Raw genomic sequence first — 14,784 nt, 5'->3', positions numbered from 1 at the left:
CCTGCAGTCTGAGAGCGAAGCGCTCTATTGGGGTGATATGGTACTATGAGGTCCCTAAGATAAGATGGGACCTGATTATTCAAAACCTTGTAAGTAAGAAGAAGAATTTTAAATTCTATTCTAGAATTAACAGGAAGCCAATGAAGAGAGGCCAATATGGGTGAGATATGCTCTCTCCTTCTAGTCCCCGTCAGTACTCTAGCTGCAGCATTTTGAATTAACTGAAGGCTTTTCAGGGAACTTTTAGGACAACCTGATAATAATGAATCCAATGAGTCCAGCCTAGAGGAAATAAATGCATGAATTAGTTTTTCAGCATCACTCTGAGACAAGACCTTTCTAATTTTAGAGATATTGCATAAACGCAAAAAAGCAGTCCTACATATTTGTTTAATATGCGCATTGAATGACATATCCTGATCAAAAATGACTCCAAGATTTCTCACAGTATTACTAGAAGTCAGGGTAATGCCATCCAGAGTAAGGATCTGGTTAGACACCATGTTTCTAAGATTTGTGGGGCCAAGTACAATAACTTCAGTTTTATCTGAGTTTAAAAGCAGGAAATTAGAGGTCATCCATGTCTTTATGTCTGTAAGACAATCCTACAGTTTAGCTAATTGGTGTGTGTCCTCTGGCTGCAGCTATCACTCTGAAGCTCTGTCTGGGTTTTTGATTAATTAATAAGCTGGAATGGAAGATTGCTGCTAATCCTCCTCCTCGGCCCGTGCTACGAGCATTCTGGCAGTTAGTGTGACTCGGGGGTGTTGACTCATTTAAACTAACATATTCATCCTGCTGTAACCAGGTTTCTGTAAGGCAGAATAAATCAATATGTTGATCAATTATTATATCATTTACTAACAGGGACTTAGAAGAGAGAGACCTAATGTTTAATAGACCACATTTAACTGTTTTAGTCTGTGGTGCAGTTGAAGGTGCTATATTATTTTTTCTTTTTGAATTTTTATGCTTAAATAGATTTTTGCTGGTTATTGGTGGTCTGGGAGCAGGCACCGTCTCTACGGGGATGGGGTAATGAGGGGATGGCAGGGGGATAGAAGCTGCAGAGAGGTGTGTAAGACTACAATTCTGCTTCCTGGTCCCAACCCTGGATAGTCACGGTTTGGAGGATTTAAGAAAATTGGCCAGATTTCTAGAAATGAGAGCTGCTCCATCCAAAGTGGGATGGATGCCGTCTCTCCTAACAAGACCAGGTTTTCCCCAGAAGCTTTGCCAATTATCTATGAAGCCCACCTCATTTTTTGGACACCACTCAGACAGCCAGCAATTCAAGGAGAACATGCGGCTAAACATGTCACTCCCGGTCCGATTGGGGAGGGGCCCAGAGAAAACTACAGAGTCCGACATTGTTTTTTGCAAAGTTACACACCGATTCAATGTTAATTTTAGTGACCTCCGATTGGCGTAACCGGGTGTCATTACTGCCGACGTGAATTACAATCTTACCAAATTTACGCTTAGCCTTAGCCAGCAGTTTCAAATTTCCTTTAATGTTGCCTGCTCTGGCCCCCGGAAGACAATTGACTATGGTTGCTGGTGTCGCTAACTTCACATTTCTCAAAACAGAGTCGCCAATAACCAGAGTTTGATCCTCGGCGGGTGTGTCGCCGAGTGGGGAAAAATGGTTAGAAATGTGAACGGGTTGGCAGTGTACACGGGGCTTCTGTTTAGGGCTATGCTTCCTCCTCACAGTCACCCAGTCGGCCTGCTTTCCTGGCTGCTCGGGATCTGCCAGAGGGGAACTAACGGCAGCTAAGCTACCTTGGTCCGCACCAACTACAGGGGCCTGGCCAGCTGTAGGATTTTCCAAGGTGCAGAGCCGAGTCTCCAATTCGCCCAGCCTGGCCTCCAAAGCTACGAATAAGCTACACTTATTACAAGTACCATTACTGCTAAAGGAGGCCGAGGAATAACTAAACATTTCACACCCAGAGCAGAAAAGTGCGGAAGAGACAGGAGAAGCCGCCATGCTAAACCGGCTAAGAGCTAGTAGCTGCGCTAAGCTAGCGGATTCCTAAAAACACACGAAGTGAATAATGTGTAAATAATTTAGAGGTGATTCAGCAGAGGGAGTGCTTTAGTTAAGGCACGTGAAGATTACACTGTGAAACAAGTCGTTATCTAGATCAATCTAACTGTGCATTTTAAACAGCTAACAGATACAGCAAAACACCGCTGTGCTCCGGAACAGGAAGTGATGCAATACCGCAGTGAGAGCCAACCACCAGTCCACATGTGTTTTGTGGATCTGGAGAAGGCGTTCAGCCGTGTCCCTCGGGGCATCCTGTGGGGGGTGTTCCGGGAGTACGGGGTCCGGGGTCCTTTGCTAAGGGCTATCCGGTCCCTGTACGACCGCAGCAGGAGCTTGGTTCGCATTGTCGGTAATAAGTCAAACCTGTTTCCAGTGCACGTTGGCCTCCGCCAGGGCTGCCCTTTGTCACCGGTTCTGTTCATTATTTTTATGGACAGAATTTCTAGGCGTAGCCAGGGTGTAGAGGGGGTCTGGTTTTGGAACCACAGAATCTGGTCTCTGCTGTTTGCGGATGATGTGGTTCTGTTGGCTTCATCAAATCAGGACCTTTAGTGTGCACTGGAGTGGTTTGCAGCCAAGTGTGAAGCGTCCGGGATGAAAATCAGCACCTCCAAATCCGAGGCCATGGTTCTTGACCGAAAAAGGTGCTTTGCCCTCTTCAGGTCGGTGGAGTGTCTTTGCCTCAAGTGGAGGAGTTTAAGTATCTCGGAGTCTTGTTCACGAGTGAGGGACGGATGGAGCGTGAGATCGATAGACAGATCGGTGCAGCATCTGCAGTGATGCGGTCGCTGTATCGGACCGTCGTGGTGAAGAGAGAGCTGAGTAGGGGGGCAAAGCTCTCGATTTACCAATCGATCTACGTTCCGATCCTCACCTATGGTCATGAGATTTGGCTCATGACCGAAAGAACGAGATCGCGAGTACAAGCGGCCGAGATGAATTTCCTCCGCAGGGTGGCTGGGCGCTCCCTTAGAGATAGGGTGAGGAGCTCAGTCACTCAGGAGGAGCTCGGAGTCGAGCCGCTGCTCCTCCACGTCGAAAGGAGCCAGCTGAGGTGGCTCGGGCATCTTTTCCGGATGCCCCCTGGACGCCTCGCTGGAGAGGTGTTCTGGGCACGTCCCATTGGGAGGAGGCCCCGGGGAAGACCCAGGACACGCTGGAGGGACAACATCTCTCGGCTGGCTTGGGAACGCCTTGGGGTTCCCCCGGAGGATCTGGGGGAGGTGTGTGTGGATCGGGAGGTCTGGGTGGCTTTGCTTGAGCTGCTGCCCCCGCGACCCGACTCCGGATAAAGCGGAAGAAAATGGATGGATGGTTGGATGGATGGATGGATGAATCACGAATGTGCAGATTTCCACAAACCTTGACCTGAATATTCCTTGGGTGAGTGTCTCCAGAGGATTAACATTTTGAGTAGATCAGTCAAAGGTAATGGTCAAGGTTGTCAAAATTATAGTCCAAAAAAGTACATTTTCTGCAATATCACCGCTACTGGTAGGGCCAGAGAGATGATGTGACACTTATGTCCATCAGAAAATAATTGGTCATCACATGGTATGAGTGATGTTACAGTCACACTGGAGAGAGGTCAGAATTGTCATAAAAATACATTTTCCAGAATACCTCCAAAAATAGCAGAGTAAAGAGGTGATCCAAAGGTTACTACTGTGAATCAATCAGCTGATTATTTGTCATAACGTGTAAGTGAGATCATGATGATGACAAGAAAACATTTATGTAATTGCTCAGGTTATGTGTCGATGAATGAAGAATTACACAGAGGTCAAAATTTAAAAATGCACCAATCGTATTGAGACATATACAGAGTTATTTATCTGATCATAACGATTCTAAAAAAGTATAGTTTGGACTAATTATGACTGAAATCTATGGAGTTATGGGGTAAAAACTGCAAAGAAATAGTTTTTACCATTTGTCACACTTAGTTATCACGTTACGGGGTAACACATGTCCTATATCACAGAATCCAATATACATTGACCTTGTTTGACCTTTACTGGAGACCAAACATTCAACACAGTCAAAATTATTTCATTTATTAATCCTTTTATTTCAACCAGTCATTTGCATCATTTTTTTACTGAAATTGAAGCAACTTTAACTTTTGACCCCTGTACAAACTGAAATTGACCTTTGTCACAATTTTTGCTGTTTTTACCCCATAACTTCATAACATTCAGTCATAGATAGTCCAAACTATACCTTTTTGGAATCGTTATGATCAGACAAATAATGTGGTATATTTTTAAACATGATTGGAGCATTTTTAAATTTTAACCCCGGTGTCACCCTTCATTGACACCTACCTGGCTGCAGCTATCACTCTGAGATGGCGATCATACATTTTTGTGTAGGCCATGGTGCACTGAGGCTGGACTGTAAGGGCCACTTGGGTCACTTAGTCCCCTTAAGTGATCCCAATTGGGTCAAAATTGATGACTGGTTCATGATGTGCACCCTGTCTTTGGGCAGGACAGTTGCTGTGCATCGTCCAGATCCACTCAGCTGTAAATGGCAAGCAGGCTTTTCTGGGGAAGTAATTTGTGTCGGACACGTGTCTCATCTGCTTCACACAACTGAATCCAGGTATAAGCACCTGCACTAATGGGCCTCTGAGCCTGTGTATGTAGGATTTGTTCTTTTCCAAATAAGACCTTGGTTCACTGACAGGAACATATTTTTGAATTTTGTATTGACTGTTCATGTCATCAATATCCAAATGCCACATTTGGAAACAACTGCATATTTATCTCCTTATTTGTACTTTAAAAGCATATGGTCTTTGAGATTTTTAAGATCTACGAGGGCTATTAGATAATAAACCGACCCTTTTATTTATTTTTTTTAACTATATGGATTTGAATGACGTGCGATTACGCCAATCATGCTTGAACCCTCGTGCGCATGCGTGAGTTTTTTCACGCGTGTCGGTGACGTCATTTCCCTGTGGGCAGGCCTTGAGTGAGATGTGGTCCCGCCCTCTCGGCTGAATTCCTTTGTTTCACACGCTGCTCGAGACGGTGCGCGTTGCTTTATCAGAATTTTTTCTGGACCTGTGAGGAATATCCGAGTGGACACTATTCGAGAAATTAAGCTGGTTTTCGGTGAAAAGTTTAACGGCTGATGAGAGATTATGGGTGTTTCTGTCGCTGTAAGGACTTCCCACGGAACGGGACGTCGTACAGCGCTTCCAGGCGCCGTCGTCGGCCTGTTTTGAGCTGAAATCATCCTAATTTAAGGCTTAATTCACCCAGGACGTCGTGAGAGAACAGAGAAGATTCAGAAGAGGCCGGCATGAGGACTTTATGCGGACATTCCACTGTTTAAGGACATTTTTTTAATGAAAGACGTGCGCGCAAATTCGCCGAGTCATTTCCGTGACGACTCGGCGAATCTGTGTGCGCCGCGACAGGAAAAACACCTCCGTGTTGAAAACCATTTGTAAAATTCAGGCGGCTTTTGATGGCTTTCAACAAGTGAGTAACTGAGAAATTGTTTAACAGCTTGGGCATGTTCCAACTTGCCCGTTAAGGTTTCCAATGGAGGTGTTTTTCCTGTCGCGACCCCCCGCGGTCGGGTTCGGCCCGACATGCGACTCTGCCCGCACGTTCTTTCATTACAAAATGTCCGTTAACAATGGAATGTCCAAATAAACTCCTCATGCCAACTTCTTCTGAAAGTTCTCTGTTCTCTGACGACTTACTGGGTCAACAGAGCCTGAAATGTGGAAGTTTTCAACTTGAAACGGTGAGACGCTGCCGCCTCGAAGCGCAGATCGCCGTCAGGCGCTGTGGGCCGTCCTTACGGCGACACTACCAGACCAAAATCTCTCATCAGCCGTTAAAATTTTTACCGAAAACCAGCTGAATTTATCGAATGGTGTCCACTCAGTTGTGCTCAAACAAAGCAGCAGTCTCTGAGCCATTCCTAAACAATGAAAAAACGACGAGAGGGTGGGCGACTCCTCACTCAAAGACTGCCCACAGGCGAATGACGTAACCGACAGGCGTGAAAAAACTCTTGCATGCCCACGAGGGTTCAAGCATGTCTGATGTAATCACACGTGATTCAAATCCATATGGTTTTTGAAAAAAATAATAAGGTTGGATACTTTTCTAATAGACCTCGTAAGTCATGAAAAGAATTTTATTTGGCACCATTATAATTTTATTTATTAGGCTTTAAATAGGGCGTTCATCACATTACCAGTATGATCAAAATCCATATTGTCTACAAAAAATAATAAAAAGTTCCCCTGAAGGGGATCATTTCAAATGAACAGACGGCCTTAGTCTACCTTGACCTTGGTGGCGACCCATACAGTCTATGATAGTGACGTTGTAGATGATGTAGGAGCTTCCCAGAGTTGCGTGAGGCATGCTGGGAAGCACACAGCAACAGCCAATCAGAGTAGAGATGCACAGTGACATCTGCTGGCTGTTTTCTCAAGTAAAATAATACAACATGGCGGAAAATGCTCCACAAGTTTCTTTCCAAATAAATCTGATATGTTTCTCACATAAAGGCCTATGTTCCACACAGAACTAGATTTCTGTGTTTTGGTATAATTTTTCCTTTACCTTATTTTGCGTTTTGGATCGATTCAGAATCGTAATAAATAAGAATTGCAATTCAGACGTGAATTGATTTTTTTTCCGACACCCATAATGAGTTAGTTGAACTCAAACCATTTGAGGAAACCGATTGCCTTAAACCATTGGAGTTTGCCAACTTAAATAAAATAATTTTCAAAAATTTAATTGTTAGTTTTAGTAACTTAACAATTTATAGTTAAATAAACGTATGTAAATATAGTTTATGTATAAAATATTAAATGGTAGCCCATGAACAGAACTTGCAGTTTGTCATAATGGTATAAATGTAGCGGCTGCACTCTGCGTTGTTGTTATGACTCCGCCCATTCGCTCCCCTCGGGATGCGAACTCACGAGCTCTGGCATGGAAGTCGGACTCTAACCAGAAGGCTAAAACCCAGGGCTCTGACCTTGTGACCAGAGAATCCTTTTGAGCTGTTGGGAGTGAGATTTACTAACTAGATCTGCACAGCGACACCTGCTGGCCTCTGTTGCATAAACTCAATTAAAATGAGTGAATGGAATGCACTGGAAATACATCACCAACACTTAAATGCCCCAAAACTTTAAATGCACTTAAAGGAACTGAGCTGTTATGACAGCAATTCATTTTTGAGTTAGTTTAATTAATGAAAAACAGTGACTATAACTTTTTAAAATTTTGAGTTACATTAACTTAATTATTGTATTACAAAGAAGTGTTTGGCTTAACAGTGTACCAATGCACCCACCCTGCAAAGGTGAAAGATGAACTATGTCCGATAGTAAGTCAGTGGGCCGTCGCTGTGCCACGACATCGTCACCCTCTGTGGAAATGTGCACACACCTGGAGCGCGCCTTCTCTGCCGTTTCACAGAGATTTTTGAGAATCGTTACGTCGGGCAGCATCAGTCACTTCACGTCGTGGTTTTCATGATTTGCTTTTAAGCCCAGTGAGCTGTGGCAGAAAATGTCAAACAGCCAGATATTTCTGTAAGTGGGTGTGTATGATTTACACTGTGGATTTCAGCTGTGAGATCGTGATGTTTGTCTGGTTTGATCGAGCAGTGAAAAGCTGCGCTGTATCCTGTAGTCCTCTAAAAGCCATTAGCCGCTTTTCTCTCTCTCTCTCTCTCTCTCTCTCTCTCTCTCTCTCTCGGTTTCTCTTTCCCTGACTCATCCTGGCACAACGCCCGAGACACAACTGTGAAAATTACAGGTCTGTATCGTGGTAACAGAAGAAGAGGCAGGATTGGTGGAGAAGGAGCGCGGAGGCCCACGGTCCGGCCTCAGCTGTCGGCCGGCCCACAGCTGCAGTGGATGTGGAGGTTGGGGTCTCGCCGGCTAATCGGACACACTGGGATTGTTTGCTCGGAGCAGGAAGGGGAGGGGACAGGGGCATTAAGCCGTCTTTGGCACAGGCCGAACAGAACAGAAGCGCTCCCTGTGAGTGACGAACGTCAGGCTGCTTGAGTGAAAAGCACATGGCACCGCGCGGCCTTCAGTTTGGCAGATGCTAAAAGCATGACTGAAGCTCTGGCAGGTGGCGGCCGCCTCCTCCCTCCGTCCTCAGCTGGGATGAGAGCACAGCGACGGTCGTTGTTCACGACGATGATGGCAATCGCTGTCACCGTCTCCCCGTTTTCTCCGCTATTTCCATCCATCACTCTGTCTCACACTCCTCCCGTCTTCATTTTTCTCCCGCCTCCTTCTCACTCGCCATCAGACGTCTGGTTGAGGAGACGTGGAGCGAAGAAAACCAGGAGGCTTCTGCCCTCCTGGTTTTGATGTAAAGTTTGAAGGTTTTCTGCTTGATGAGATTTGACGTGTTAAATTCACGCTGTCTGACTTGCTTTGTCTTTTTCATGTATTTATTTTCTCTCTCTCTCTGTCCCAGTCATGTGGTCTGGCTTCGTGCCTCGTGTCGTTGAAGACGGTTAATTACACTTGCTGTCATGCGTCTGCTCTGTAGTGCCGAACCATCATCTCCACACTGTAGCTCAGTAATAACGCTTTACTACCCAACACGTGGTTTTCTCTCTGAGTCAGTTTTGAACTACTTCTACTGAAGCTGTGTACAGTTAACACCACTTTACTAAAATGAACTGCATTTAAGAGGTGGGTGGATCGATCCTAATATCGATACCAACGCTGGTATTGATATTGAACGATCCTTGTGTAAAAAGATACTCAAGTTTCACTCAGATTCATCAAAGTCGACTCTCTGTAAGAGCAGCGCTGCTCTGTGTCACACAACACAGAGCAGCAGAGCAGCGCACCCTTGTATTGTGGTTTGTCAGCCCTCGACCTCAGGAGATTTTGTTTTAAGTTGTGTTGAGTGATATTTTTTTAAACAAAAATGTTGAAGTATTTTGTTGTCACGTACAATGTTTGGTGAAATTCTATCCTAGGTCTTTTGGAGCTATGAAGCTTAAATATGAAAAAGTATGGGTATCGGTATCGATATCAGCGATACTGGGCCTGCATTTACTTGGTATTGGATCAATACCAAAATTCCCAGTATCGTCCACCTCTACTGCATTTTCTAGCTCCCCTCCCCCTCCGTCTGAATCAGTAGCTCAAAGCGCTTTACAGTGATGCCTCACATTTACACACTGATGTCAGCATGCTGCCATACAAGGCGCTCAACTGCACACTGAGAACAGTTTTTGGTTTAAGGACCTTGCCCAAGTGTTCCTCGTGATTTTTTTTTTCGCCAGTCTAACAGATTTGTTCAAACGATTCGCTGATCAAAAGCCAACAGCTTTAACCTTGAAATCACCGCCTCTCCTGCTCAACCAAAGATTTGCACAATCTATGGAACACTGACTTTCACCAGCTTTTGCATGTTTGTGTTTTGAAATTTTAATTCAGTGATCAATTTATATTTTGTATTTGTTATCATGGATATATGTGTATTTTTATTTTTTTGGTTAAACGGGTGGGCGTTTATAAGCTTTATCTTCTGCCTACACCCTTTCAGGCACATGGGTGCATTGTTGGATTGTTTTCTTTGCTATTTTGAGTCTGTGTGTGCTGAATAAATTCATTCATTCGTTCTTTTGCACCTTCACTGTGTCTGCTCAATAATTACATTCTTTACTCCAATTGGTTGTGTTGCTTTTTGTAAAGGAGGTTATCTTCTTAATGGTGTTTCTTTTTTTTTAAGCAGCATAACTTTGTGTGTGTTAGTCATTGTCCTGGATCCAGACTAAGATCCAGGCTTTCGATGACTTCCTGGACTCTGTATTCACAAGTGTATCTGTGTGCGGTGAATACGTTAACCTTCTAGAGAGATCCACTTATGTAGACCTTGACATTCATGTCTCTGGATCCTTGGTCACTGAGGTGAGGAGACACCTGGGAAGAGTTTATGCAGTCATGAGGTTGTTGAACAGAAATGTTTGGTGACACAAATATCTTTGCAGGAGAATGAAGGTCCAAGTCTTTAGGTTCCGAGTGCTTCCTGTCTTACTGTGCGGTTGTGAGACTTTAATGCTAACCTTGGATGTCTTTGCAGCAAGGTCTTGTCAAATGATCCTTGGTGACCACTGGAATAACTGCATCAAATAAATGCTTATCTAGGGAGACTCGGATGAAGTGGATCACTTGCACTGTGAGAAAACATCAGCTATGATATTCTGGTGATGAGGCAAATTTCACAGAGCTACAGCCTTATTCCAAAGTGGAGTACATTCATTTTTCCCCTTCAAATTTCTACTCACAACACTCCATAATGACAAATTGAAAAAGTTTTCTCCCCAAGTTTATTAAACTAAGGAATCACTCGTACATAAGTATTCACAGCCTTCACCATGAAGCTCATAATTGAGCTCGGGTGCATGCTGTTTCCACTGATCATCCTTTAGATGTTTCTACAGCTTAATTGGAGTCCATCTGGGGTAAAATCGGTTGATTAGACATGGTTTGGAAAGACACACACCTGTCTGCATATAAGGTGAGCATAACCAGTGACCATGATGTCAGTCTTCTGAGTTAAAAAGTAGGAAATTGGATGACTTTTTTTCACCACTGCCAAAAAAGTCACAAAATATGTGAAATGAAGGATTGCACCTCCATTTGAAGGCATGTAACTTTGTATGTCATCAGCATAACAGTGAAAACTGTGTGCTCTTAACTGAAGCCAAATTCATCCCATTCATATGTTTTGATGAGTCTCATAGTGTCTTAAGGCAGCTTGACACTTGCATGAATTTGATTCCTGCGTTGCCGCGCAATTTGTCATGCCAATGTGTCCCGCTTGACACCACGCTATATAAAATAAAGCCTGTGCCACATCACTTCATAGTTGATGAGGCATTTGCACTCAGAACTTGGCTGATGAAACCATCTTTCATTGCTCCCAGAATCACAGAGAAATTATCGACAGCTGCAGGTTGTCTCGTGCGTGCTGTGTGGTGGAAAACACATTGGAATCTTGTCTCAAAGGTCATTATTTATAATATATAGATATATAGGTATATATAATATAAAGTAGTGGATTGGTAAAACAATTGCATTTTCATTCCTTCTTATGAGTTTGATAATGTATCTGTAAAGTTATGTTTTTTTAGAGATGTAACATTTCTTCATAATCTGATTTCAGGTTCAGATGTGCTGCACGCAATGACACGCATTGACACACAGTCTTTTTGAATAGGTTGCACTATGTTCATGACTAGATCACGCAAGTGCCACAAAATTGTATGTCAGAAATTTTGAACATTTCAAAATTTTCTTCACGCAGTGGCACGCAGCCGCACACACTTACACGGTTTATGACGAGTTTACTCATTGACACGCAAGATTGTGTGCAAGTGTCAAGGTGCCTTTACCTGCATCTCATCTTCTATATAAAAGTTAGTTGTGGGTGTGCATTATGTGGGTATGTATGTCCTCCTGTAACTGGCCTGTTGCTTAGTAACAGTAATCCCGAGACCCCCACACATACACACAACCTCCCCCACATTAATCTGCACACAGTTCCTTCCTTCCATCTACTGTATCTAAATACTACACATTTAAGGGCAGATGTTTGCTAACTCGATAAAAGTATTGAATAGTCAAGATCAAAGTTCAGTGATAAAGTTAAGACAGCTTTAATGTCACTCAGTTCCATTTTTGATGCCATTGATGGCTTTACTCAAAGACGTTTCAAGCATTAGTTGCTTAGCAACCGCTCACCTAATAAGTAGAGTGGGATGGGGCAGGGTCCAAATACTTATGGACCTGAGTGTATATCACCCATAAGCAGCCTTACAGACTCTGTGTGTCTCTTTCCATCTGATCATGTCGCAACATTAGGAGTTAATGTTACAGAGATAAAAGCATCTCACACCCGGGTATTTATTGCCTGGTGCAAAAAAGGTGCAACTGCTTGACTTTTCAAATTAAACAAGTAATGCTGTATATGTTGTTGTTGTTGTTGTTTTTTTATGTTGAGTGAACTTGTCTTATTGTCTAAAAGCTTTCCGTTCCAAGCTTCAGAGGACTGTAGATATTTTGGGTAAATTCTTTTCGCATCACTTCTCTCCATCTTTGGCAGTTCACGATGTTGAGCTCTGACTTTCCAGGCAGAAGCAGCAGCAAAGAGAGGATCAATAAAGTATTACAGTGTTATTTTCCTTTCTACATCACCTTTTTCTCCCCCTTCACAATATACACACCTTCTTCAGTAAATGTCTCCTGACATGAGTTACTGAGCCAAAACCTTGTCATCGAGGGTTCGGGTGCCTGATGTAGTTGGACAAACACGTGTATATGTGAGATGAACTGCAAAGCTGAAACTCATTTGATGACATTCTGGGCCCTGAACAGAACATGGATCATTAAACAAGTTTTGTACTCGCTGTTGTACTTGCTGTGTCGTACTCATCACATCTAATTGGTGCTGCTCCGGTAAAGCTACTGTAGACTACCAACAAAAACAAGACATCTTATATCTTTTTATATTCATATATATATATATATATATATATATATATATGAATAAAGTACAGCATAAAAAGTGACTGTAAACATTTTTATGGCAGTGATTGTGAACACTGGGGGCCCAGAAGCCAGTGCTGGTGGTGGGGGGGTGTTTATGGGACTAGGTCTGTGGGTGAGTGTGTATCCATGAGTTTCTGCAGTACGTATGGCCCAGGGTAAGAAGCTGTTTGTCAGCTTGCTGGTGTTGACCTGTAGTGTCTCCCATAGGGCAAAAGGTCAAACAGGGTAGGCAGGGTGTGCGGGGTGTCATGTGATGGCCTTGGTTTTCCTAAGGCAGCAGGATGTGGCAATGTAGAGGCCAGCTGGTGGTCTTTAGGGCAGTGTTTATGATCCTCTGCACCACCTTCCTGTCCTTGGCAGTGGAGTCTATGTACCACACACACTCAGGCAGTATGTCAGTACGCTCCCCACCGAGGAGTGATAGAAGGCCAGCAGTAGCTTTGTGTCCAGGTTGTTCATCGTGAAGACACGCAGGAAGTGCAGCCGCTGCTGAGCCTTCTTAACCAGAGCCCTGATTTTGGAGGTCCAGGTGTGGTCTGTGTTCCCTATGTGTTCTTCCTGAAGTCCAAGATGAGTGCTTTTGCCTTATGAACGTTCAGGGTCAGGTTGTTCTCTGTGCACCAGAGAGACAGTGCCTCCACCTCGGCCCTGTATGCTGTCTCATCCCCGTCACAGATGAATCCAATTACTGTGGTATCATCCGCATATTTTATGATGTGGTTTGTTGGATGGGTTGGAGAGCAGTCATTGGTGTACAGGGCGTACAGTCGAGGGCTCAGAACACAGCCTTGAGGGGAACCAGTGCTGAGTGTGAGTGTGGGGTAGTGAGGGCCAAGTCTCACAGACTGTGGGCAGCTCATCAAAAGGTTTCTAATCCAGTTACAGTTATCTGAAAAAGAACTCAAACTGAAAAAAGTTGGAAAAAAACACACTGCACAACACACAAAAAAATTTTTGATTCAAGTGCATGAACTAAATACATACTCCTGACATTTGATCACATCTAATTTAGGTTATGAAAAGCCACTTCTAACAGGACTTTGACCTTGAAAATGTTTTTTCCAAGGTAAAAATTTGTGGAATTGGAAATTACTGTTGCAGAAGGTTTGCGCTCTGCGAGCGCGGTGCTCTAGGCTTTTAAAGATGTGTAGAGGCAATCATTTATCTCAGCAGTGTCATTCATATCTCTGGGTCCTTGGGCTTTGCGGTTGTAAGATGCCTGGGAAGACCTCATAGAGTCATGAGGTGTTTGGAGGCGCAGGAGAGTGAAGGTCTAAGTCTTTTGAGTCCTGGTGCTTCCTGTCTTACTGTATGGTTGTCAGACTTTAATGTTAACCAACTACTTAAGGCAGAAGGCTACAAGTCTTTGATACCAGGTGTCATTGGAGGGGACCCCCCCCCCCCCCAAAAAAGTGGGTTAGACCTTATGTCTCACTCTCTCACCTCACATCACATGCTGGACTGGTACCAGATCCAGTCATAACATGCATGTGTGCGTATATTGAACTAGGATGTCAGACATGTGCGCAGACAGCAGTTGTGCGAGTGAGGTTCCTTTCAGCCGCGCTGCTGCATTGCTCTGTTGACATAATTTGACTTATTATTATTATTATTATTACACACTCTCTATATTCTGTAACTGTTTTTATTTATTTGTTTTTGCTGAGTTATGGGCCTTTCACACTGCATACTTTAGGCCAATCCGTCAACGCTTTCCGATCCATCAAGATGCATTTTTAACACATCTGACGCATGACGTCAGACGCGTCGCTTCGGAAGCGGCAAGGGGGCCAAGATTGCCACATCACACTCTGGCTGTTTCCACAACCTGAAAAAAGTTCAGCGATCGCCTTCTTGAATTTGCATCTCCTGAACCACAAAAAAGCTTTAAAAAAACAGCAGTAGAATGATTCTCCCATCACCCTGCTGGAAGAAGCTTTTTTTCCAGCTACTTTTCGGAGTGACGTCGACCGAGGGAGGACTGACGACTTGGTGGGATATCGATCGAACCGCGACAGCGGGCCGACCCGCACGGAGAAGCCGACATTCAGGCGTCATTCCTAGTCAGACCGAGGCAGGCAGCCGGGGTGATGGAGCAAACCCACTCAGTCCGAAATCTCCCACTTTTTGCATATATGGGTGA

General features: G+C 44.0%; 1 protein-coding gene across 2 annotated transcripts in view; it reads left to right on the top strand.

Moving 5' to 3' along the window:
* Positions 1–14,784, top strand: part of bahd1 (bromo adjacent homology domain containing 1) — an 83,706-nt gene that overhangs the window by 17,797 nt on the left and 51,125 nt on the right. Inside the window, exon 1 of one of the 2 annotated variants that reach the window (XM_034195287.1) lies at positions 8,053–8,439. The exons of the other annotated variant lie outside the window; for it this stretch is intronic. The gene's annotated coding sequence lies outside the window, so the exon portion shown is untranslated. Of the gene's footprint in view, positions 1–8,052; positions 8,440–14,784 lie in introns of those variants that run through there. 2 annotated transcript variants of the gene reach the window in all.

This window comes from Thalassophryne amazonica, chromosome 19 (genome assembly GCF_902500255.1).
Source record: "Thalassophryne amazonica chromosome 19, fThaAma1.1, whole genome shotgun sequence".
Lineage (NCBI taxonomy): Eukaryota > Metazoa > Chordata > Actinopteri > Batrachoidiformes > Batrachoididae > Thalassophryne > Thalassophryne amazonica.
Note: the sequence above shows the minus strand (reverse complement) of the source record. Positions and strands in the feature narration are given on the sequence as shown.